Genomic DNA, 10,486 nt, shown 5'->3' with positions numbered 1-10,486 from the left:
GCAAAACAAGTCAAGTGTACTAATTTTTTCAAATTAACGCTCTAGTTTATTATCAGTCTGTATTTACAGATGTCACTGGCTTTTACAATAATGCAAAAGCAATACGACCAAACCGATAGGGCATAGTTATAGTCGGGCATAGTTATAGTCGAAATAAAATGTGATTTTAAGTTAGTTGAAGTATTTTTGACAGCGCTTATAAAATTGTGTCAAAAACGTTTATCTAACTTAAAATCACATTTTATTTCGACTATCACCCCAGAGTATTTGATTGCATGCTTATGATTTTAGTTTAGTGATTTTCAATTTTAAAACAATTTTTTGTAGCAACAAAATATTGTAATGAATTTACTGCAATTCCTCTTATTGCTAACATTCGAATCACCAAACTGTTGAATAAATAACTCCACTATTCAATAACGCAAAATGGCTTTTATTAAAGTACTTCACAATAACACTACTATTGCTCGCCAGATAGCGTCTTAAATTAAACTGATTGTCGTGCCTCTACTGTTGCTGCCTTTTATACTCTGTGATTTCTCGTTCGAATATTTCTAGGCGCTTCCAGAATTTACTTAGTTACTGCTATAAAATTATAACTACAGATGCACGTGTATAGTTTCTCGCGTGTATATGTTGTTATGGATTCGCATCATCTATGGAAGCAGTAAGGAAGGCGGTCGGCATGATGTTGTGGTGCACAGTGGCTAGTCATTGTCGGCTGGGGCGGGTCCTTGCCAACCTTACTGTTTCTGCGCCATAAACAGAAAAAAGTTCCTATCATGCCTATTCAACAACTCAACTGTCAAATTAAAAAAAAAACCGACAGAAGCGCAGAGACCGACTCAAAACGCTTATCAATACAAATTAAAACAACATCCGGTCGAACCGGATGCCACGGACAGACCGTTGACATATTCAAAAATTTAAAATTCAAAATTCAAAAAAAAACTAACGCAAAAAAAAAAAATACCGAACCGGACGTGACCGGTTACTACTCTGAAATCAAAATCAAAAAAAAACTGCTGAAAATTAAAAGAAAAACAAACAAAAAAAGAAATGGGCCGAATATACATAAGGGGCGCCGCGGGTGGTGTTGCGACGCCCGGTGCTTTTCCCACCATCAAAACCATGGCCACCGACGCACCTAAATTTTCGGTGGCCCCTTACCTGTAGACCCTACGTGCCTTCTAAATAAATGGCGACGTCAGCATTCCCATTATAAATACAATTTTTATTCAATACTCATTATTAATGCCTTAAATATTTTCTCTGAAAAATCATCGGAATATTAGCTAAATTCTTATATAAACTATACTCTCTAACAACTAAGGTATTCCAATAATTTGCTTATATTTTGTTAACAAAAAATATATATAAAGTTCTGTTTTGGTTATTATCATAAGGGGTTGCCCTTAAAGTACATTGTTACGATAATCACTTATTATCTGTTTTTGTTTTTTTTTTTTTTCACTTACAAAAATTATTATGATGTTATAGTAGAACTTATTTTGCGGGTAACCTAATATCAAATTGGTATAATGCTAGTGCGCATAGTATAATGATAATAATATCTAATAGGTACTAAGAAGAGTGTTTACAAAAGCAATAAAGATGAAATTGCGATAGCAATATGTATTACGTGCACGTAGATTACTTTCGTCTTGTTGTTCGAAAGATATTGCCCGCAATAGCGATTCATATGTATATATATATATATATATATTGCATTTGTAAGATATAAAAAAAAAAAATTGTATTCAAAATCCTTTTGCCAATTCGTGCATAATGGCTGCTGTCGCAAAAGAAATTCTTTAAATTTATGGTTGAGCTCCCATAAATGAATCGCTAAAATGTTTCACGTGATAGCGGCGGCTTATTATCAATAAAATTTATAGAGCTAACTTCAAACATTTTAAAGCGACAAAATATATTCTTAAAATGATAAAAACAAATGTATGCCTTTTATTTTTTTTTGTAAAGCTAATGCTTAGGTAGGTATTAGGTAAATGGAATTATACTCGTAAATTGCTGAATACAATTTTAGTTATAATTAAAGAGTTTTGTTCAATATAATGTATATAAGATGCATTCTCAAATAAACGGCGTATGTTGGAATTAGTGTTGAGCGTTCTAACAGGTAAGTGCTGCTTGACCTGACTGAGACAAAACTGCCTGTTTATTTGTGAACAAACCTTTAAAATGTGTAAATAATTTTGCATATTAAACTGTTGTTGCATTCTTTAACATCTTGTCAAATTGCAAAACATAAGTGTTCATGTAGTAATTCTTTTGGTTAGATAATTAATACAAGCTGAACTTAAATAGTGGAAATCATTTATGTGTAACTTTTCCTTTTTTTTTTTATGATAAGTTAAACTATACTCTCATCTTTTATGTTGATAATTCTTAAAAAATGTAGTAATTTTGACGAAAAAAGATCGATCCTTGTCGAATGGTTTACCCGGGCTGTATAAAACCCTCTAAGTACCGCTTGGAAGTTCCTTTAACTACCCTGCAAAAATGCTCTCGTCATTCCATGCCGTTTGACTAGTTATTATACAGTCATATGTTATATTCCTAGTCACATTTGCATGGGCGTGGATAAGTTTCGTGACCAGAATTTTTTGTAGGGTAATTATGTCTAAAGTTATACCTTGGTGGTACTTACATGGCCGACAGAGTACGTACCCTGGGTCTCTGCCGGCGTGTTGTCGCTGGTGAAGTTGACTTTGCCGGTGAAGCCGACGCTGTTGTTGGTTGTGGTGCGCGGTCTTGGTACTGTTGGTGGTTGTTGCGCTCTGGTCCGAGGTAATCGAATGAACCTGGTGGCGATAAAGCTTCGTGCTGGCCTTTACGATCTGGATGACTTGGCCATTTTGACGTTAGTTGTATTACGCGGCAGCGTACTGCTGGCCCTGGAGGCGGAATTGGTGGTCGGACGCTTTTCCGAAGGTGGTAGGGTACTTCGTAACGTAGAGAAAGGGGTTTATCTTCGGATTGCAATGGTTCTCATCAACATTTAGCTCAGTGCCGTCCGAATCCGTATCGGAATAACTAACACTTTCCTCACTAAGTGTGGCTGTGAAACGCCGACCTACTTCACTAGATATTATATACGTTGCGCTTGTGTCAACACGACACCACCGTGATAAGGTTCATTCCCACTTGTTTGTTCTTCTAGTAGTTGGGCCTGCAATTCCTCGTTGCAGTCGTTTGGTTCTTCCACAATGCTCGTTGAATACGTGGACAGCCGGCTAGGGTGTTTGGCGATTCGTTAAATATAAGTGGGGATGTGCAGTTGACGTAGCAATAATGTTAATAAAGCAGTTGGCGCCTTGCTATTGAACTTTTTTCCGGAAACTCATTGCCAATTTTTTTTGCTAGTGATCGCCGGTCTGTCTTTTTCTTGTTTTCGATACTTTTGTATCGCAAATTTCGCCCCATCACCAGTCACTAGGTGTGTTCGCACGAAAACGCTCCCAAGTGAACCGTAACCGTATACCATAACAGCAGACCGTAACAATGTGAGTATCACTTCCACAGATAATTGCCCACGTTTGGGGGCATATCAGATAAGATATATGCATGTGTTTGTGCGTCTCATCTCCGCTGCTCGTATGGACATATGGGTAGGCATAATGATTGAGTTGTTGATGTGCATACGAGTCACTGCTTAGTATCGGCTTAGATATGATAGTACCCCTTAGTGTTGCTAGTATTCGTCACAATATGTATGTATCTATGAAATCCTAATTAGAGTGCTGTCGATACTGCTTTGCCTTTCCGGGCCCCCAAAAACCTTCCGGGTCCCAGGGCAATTGCCCTGGCTCCCCCCCCCCCCTCTCCTCGGCCCTGCTCAGGTGAAGATTATTTCGATTTATTGCACCTTTATATTTTTGTTCCTCATAAAATTTTTTACAGTGGTTATGTTAAAATTTGAATATTCAAGTTCAGCAAGATTATCTCTTTGTTTAAAGAGACATTTTTCGTTTTTTTTTGGAGCAGGAAGTAATTACAAACTGTTTATCTTCTTCTTATTTTCTCCTCTTGTTGGATTGTTAAGTTGATCTGAACTATGTGTACTTAAAAATCGATCGCAATATTCTACTACAATTCTAAATGGACTTTTAAACACCTCGATCGCTGTCCCATCTAGAAAACTCTTTTAACTTAAACATTTCAACTTTATAAAGCCTGAAGTTTCGTTCAAAGTTTCAGGTCACTGGGTTATTGGTAAGTTCCTTAAAAATCGAAAGCTAAATTTCCAAGTTCGCACCACTTAGTGAAAATTTTAGATCCTGATGCTGCATAGTAATGAGATTCTGAGGTATAGTCTTAGTTTCAAGAATCTAACTCTCTGAGAAGTTACTCAAATAGTGGTCGCAAGATTCCACATGTTATAAAAATACTCTCTAAATATCTTGATCTGCGTCCCATATAGAAAACTTTTTTAGCCTAAATCTTACAACCTTATTGAGCTCAAAGCTTCATTCAAAGTTTCAGGTCTCAGAGTTATTGAGCCCAAAGCTTCATTCAAAGTTTCAGGCTCAGTATCCCATCTAGAAAACTCTTTTACCCTAAATATTACAACCTAATATAGCTTAAAGCTATATTTAAAGTTGTAGGTCTCTGGGTTATCGGGAATTCCCAAGATCGAACAATTTTTTGTATTTTCCCGATCGCTGGACCCATTTTTCCCAAATATGTTCATAGTTTCAAGGATCTAGCTCTATGGGAATTTACTCAGTTAGCGGGGGCATGATTCCCCATGTTGTAAATGAACTTTTTAATATCTCTAAATATCTCGATCCCTGTCCCATAAAGAACGCTTTTTTAATCCTAAATATTACAAAGTAGTAAAGCCCGATTTTGAATTTCACGATCCCTGGACCCCTATCAAAAAATGCTTCCCTCGTGTCGCCTGGTCATCGGGTTCTGAAGTATGTTTTTAGTTTCAAGAATCTAGCTCTGCGGGAAGGTACTCAAATAGCGGTCACAAAATTCCACATTATGTCAGTGGACTTTATAAAAATCCTTAATATGTCGATCCCTGTCCCATATGGAAAACTCTTATCCTAAATATTACAACCTTAACGAGCCCAAATCTTCGCACACAAATTCAGTTCTCTAAGTTATCGGAAAGTTCGTTGAAACTAAAAGCAAAATTTCCACGTTCGAACGTTTTTTTTAGAGTTTTCACGACCATTTTGGTTTTTTGAACCTTGCAAACAGTGTTAGTGCCGTTGGGTTCTCGGCGAACTTTTTCGATGCGGTCCAATATACATACAAACAAATGAGTCGACACTTCCTGCCTAAGTCCATGATAAGCTAATTTATTTTTTATTTTTTTTGGCTATTTGTGTACATTTGGAGCAGCCATGAGCTGATGAATGATGGGCAATACCACAAACAAAAGATTTTGCTGGTGCATCACATATCACAGCTCGTACATTCAGTGGAATAAATTTGCCATTAATGGCAACTCCATTACTTAATAAAATTTCCAATTCTGCAACAAAACTCTCTAAATATACACAAATATCATCAGGTTTAGTTTTTCCTTCGTAGATTGCCACAGGAAATACAACAAAACTATTACAATTAACCACTTTCACTAAAATTGGCCATAATTGTTTTTGTGAAGATTTGAATAGAGGTAATCCGTCAATATTTATGTCCACTGTGATTTGAAGTAAACTTCCTTTGAAGTAATTCCTGGAATTTTTTTTATTTGGTTTTGTACACCAAAATATATTAAGTCACCAGGAGATACATCTTTTGTTGATATTTTTTCCAAGTTTACTTGCATCAAAGTAGACGGACTTAACGGAACATCTAATCCACTTTCATTTAAAATTTTCAAAACTGCACGCAGATTTTCATAGGATATTCTTGCATCTAATTGCCATTTCCTAATTTTGTCAAGGAATATTTTTTCTTTCAGAATTTCGTCATGAATTTCACAATTAAAACTTTCTTCAATTGTATTTTCCACAATGGCGTCGTGACGCTCTTCTACCGCGTCATTTGGATTTTCGCTACCACTTAAAAAATATTCATCACGCTTCCTCTTCACTAATCTTCTCATGTGCCTTTTAGAATAACTAATTTTTTATTGATTATATTAATTTATTATATTAATTTAGCAATTATATTTCAATTTTTATAAATTTTTGTTCAACACTCACAATTCAATACAACACGTGTTCACTTGCCGCCTTTGTTCTTTTTTGTGCTCATTAACATAACAAGTGAATATATTTACTCGTCATTGTAACGGTTTTCTTCAATTCGGCAATGCAAAACTACATGCACAAATCTAGTCACATTGGTCTGGATAAAAACTAGATTTTTATACTCAGTTGAGCAGAGCTCACAGAGTATATTAAGTTTGATTGGATAACGGTTGGTTGTACATATATAAAGGAGTCGAGATAGATATAGACTTCCATATATCAAAATAATCAGGATCGAAAAAAAATTTGATTGAGCCATGTCCGTCCGTCCGTCCGTCCATCCGTTAACACGATAACTTGAGTAAATTTTGAGGTATCTTGATGAAATTTGGTATGTAGGTTCCTGAGCACTCATCTCAGATCGCCATTTAAAATGAACGATATCGGACTATAACCACGCCCACTTTTTCGATATCGAAAATTTCGAAAAACAGAAAAAGTGCGATAATTCATTAAAAAAGAAAGATAAAGCGACGAAACTTGGTAGTTGAGTTGAACTTATGACGCAGAATAGAAAATTAGTAAAATTTTGGACAATGGGCGTGGCACCGCCCACTTTTAAAAGAAGGTAATTTAAAAGTTTTTCAAGCTGTAATTTCGCATTCGTTGAAGATATGATGAAATTTGGCAGGAACGTTACTCCTATTACTATATGTACGCTTAATAAAAATTAGCAAAATCGGAGAAGGACCACGCCCACTTTTAAAAAAAAATTTTTTAAAGTTTTTTGGTGCAACAAAATCAAAAATAAAAGAAAATTTCAAAATGGGCGTGGCTCCGCCCTTTGTCATTTAATTTGTCTAGGATACTTTTAACGCCATAAGTCGAACAAAAATTAACCAATCCTTTTGAAATTTGGCAGGGGCATAGATTTTATGACGTTAACTGTTTTCTGTGAAAATGGGCGGAATCGGTTGATGCCACGCCCAGTTTTTATACACAGTCGTCCGTCTGTCCTTCCGCATGGCCGTTAACACGATAACTTGAGCAAAAATCGACATATCTTTAATGAACTTAGTTCACGTGCTTACTTGAACTCACTTTATCTTGGTATGAAAAATGAACGAAATCCGACTATGACCACGCCCACTTTTTCGATATCGAAAATTACGAAAAATGAAAAAAATGCCATAATTCTATACCAAATACGAAAAAAGGGATGAAACATGGTAAGGTAATTGGATTGTTTTATTGACGCGAAATATAACTTTAGAAAAAACTTTATAAAATGGTTGTGACACCTACCATATTAAGTAGAAGAAAATGAAAAAGTTCTGCAGGGTGAAATAAAAAACCCTTAAAATCTTGGCAGGTATTATATATATAAATAAATTAGCGGTATCCAACAGATAATGTTCTGGGTCACCCTGGTCCACATTTTGGTCGATATCTGGAAAACGCCTACACATATACAACTACCACCACTCCCTTTTAAAACTCTCATTAATACCTTTAATTTGATACCCATATCGTACAAACTCATTCTAGAGTCACCCCTGGTCCACCTTTATGGCGATATCTCGAAAAGGCGTCCACCTGTAGAACTAAGCCCCACGCCCTTTTAAAATACTCATTAACACCTTTCATTTGATACCCATATCGTACAAACATATTCTAAAGCCACCCTTGGTCCACCTTTATGGCGATATCTCGAAAAGGCGAACACCTATAGAACGAAGGCCCACTCCCTTTTAAAAATACTCATTAACACCTTTCATTTGATACACATATCGCACAAACAAAGTCTAGAGTCACCCCTGGTCCACCCTTATTGCGATACCTCGAACGGTTTTCTTCAATTCGGCAATGCAAAACTACATGCACAAATCTAGTCACATTGGTCTGGATAAAAACTAGATTTTTATACTCAGTTGAGCAGAGCTCACAGAGTATATTAAGTTTGATTGGATAACGGTTGGTTGTACATATATAAAGGAGTCGAGATAGATATAGACTTCCATATATCAAAATAATCAGGATCGAAAAAAAATTTGATTGAGCCATGTCCGTCCGTCCGTCCGTCCATCCGTTAACACGATAACTTGAGTAAATTTTGAGGTATCTTGATGAAATTTGGTATGTAGGTTCCTGAGCACTCATCTCAGATCGCCATTTAAAATGAACGATATCGGACTATAACCACGCCCACTTTTTCGATATCGAAAATTTCGAAAAACAGAAAAAGTGCGATAATTCATTAAAAAAGAAAGATAAAGCGACGAAACTTGGTAGTTGAGTTGAACTTATGACGCAGAATAGAAAATTAGTAAAATTTTGGACAATGGGCGTGGCACCGCCCACTTTTAAAAGAAGGTAATTTAAAAGTTTTTCAAGCTGTAATTTCGCATTCGTTGAAGATATGATGAAATTTGGCAGGAACGTTACTCCTATTACTATATGTACGCTTAATAAAAATTAGCAAAATCGGAGAAGGACCACGCCCACTTTTAAAAAAAAATTTTTTAAAGTTTTTTGGTGCAACAAAATCAAAAATAAAAGAAAATTTCAAAATGGGCGTGGCTCCGCCCTTTGTCATTTAATTTGTCTAGGATACTTTTAACGCCATAAGTCGAACAAAAATTAACCAATCCTTTTGAAATTTGGCAGGGGCATAGATTTTATGACGTTAACTGTTTTCTGTGAAAATGGGCGGAATCGGTTGATGCCACGCCCAGTTTTTATACACAGTCGTCCGTCTGTCCTTCCGCATGGCCGTTAACACGATAACTTGAGCAAAAATCGACATATCTTTAATGAACTTAGTTCACGTGCTTACTTGAACTCACTTTATCTTGGTATGAAAAATGAACGAAATCCGACTATGACCACGCCCACTTTTTCGATATCGAAAATTACGAAAAATGAAAAAAATGCCATAATTCTATACCAAATACGAAAAAAGGGATGAAACATGGTAAGGTAATTGGATTGTTTTATTGACGCGAAATATAACTTTAGAAAAAACTTTATAAAATGGTTGTGACACCTACCATATTAAGTAGAAGAAAATGAAAAAGTTCTGCAGGGTGAAATAAAAAACCCTTAAAATCTTGGCAGGTATTATATATATAAATAAATTAGCGGTATCCAACAGATAATGTTCTGGGTCACCCTGGTCCACATTTTGGTCGATATCTGGAAAACGCCTACACATATACAACTACCACCACTCCCTTTTAAAACTCTCATTAATACCTTTAATTTGATACCCATATCGTACAAACTCATTCTAGAGTCACCCCTGGTCCACCTTTATGGCGATATCTCGAAAAGGCGTCCACCTGTAGAACTAAGCCCCACGCCCTTTTAAAATACTCATTAACACCTTTCATTTGATACCCATATCGTACAAACATATTCTAAAGCCACCCTTGGTCCACCTTTATGGCGATATCTCGAAAAGGCGAACACCTATAGAACGAAGGCCCACTCCCTTTTAAAAATACTCATTAACACCTTTCATTTGATACACATATCGCACAAACAAAGTCTAGAGTCACCCCTGGTCCACCCTTATTGCGATACCTCGAACGGTTTTCTTCAATTCGGCAATGCAAAACTACATGCACAAATCTAGTCACATTGGTCTGGATAAAAACTAGATTTTTATACTCAGTTGAGCAGAGCTCACAGAGTATATTAAGTTTGATTGGATAACGGTTGGTTGTACATATATAAAGGAGTCGAGATAGATATAGACTTCCATATATCAAAATAATCAGGATCGAAAAAAAATTTGATTGAGCCATGTCCGTCCGTCCGTCCGTCCATCCGTTAACACGATAACTTGAGTAAATTTTGAGGTATCTTGATGAAATTTGGTATGTAGGTTCCTGAGCACTCATCTCAGATCGCCATTTAAAATGAACGATATCGGACTATAACCACGCCCACTTTTTCGATATCGAAAATTTCGAAAAACAGAAAAAGTGCGATAATTCATTAAAAAAGAAAGATAAAGCGACGAAACTTGGTAGTTGAGTTGAACTTATGACGCAGAATAGAAAATTAGTAAAATTTTGGACAATGGGCGTGGCACCGCCCACTTTTAAAAGAAGGTAATTTAAAAGTTTTTCAAGCTGTAATTTCGCATTCGTTGAAGATATGATGAAATTTGGCAGGAACGTTACTCCTATTACTATATGTACGCTTAATAAAAATTAGCAAAATCGGAGAAGGACCACGCCCACTTTTAAAAAAAAATTTTTTAAAGTTTTTTGGTGCAACAAAATCAAAAATAAAAGAAA

The sequence above is a fragment of the Eurosta solidaginis genome, chromosome 2 (assembly GCF_040869045.1).
Source record: "Eurosta solidaginis isolate ZX-2024a chromosome 2, ASM4086904v1, whole genome shotgun sequence".
Classification (NCBI taxonomy): domain Eukaryota; kingdom Metazoa; phylum Arthropoda; class Insecta; order Diptera; family Tephritidae; genus Eurosta; species Eurosta solidaginis.
This window is presented reverse-complemented; position numbering follows the sequence as displayed.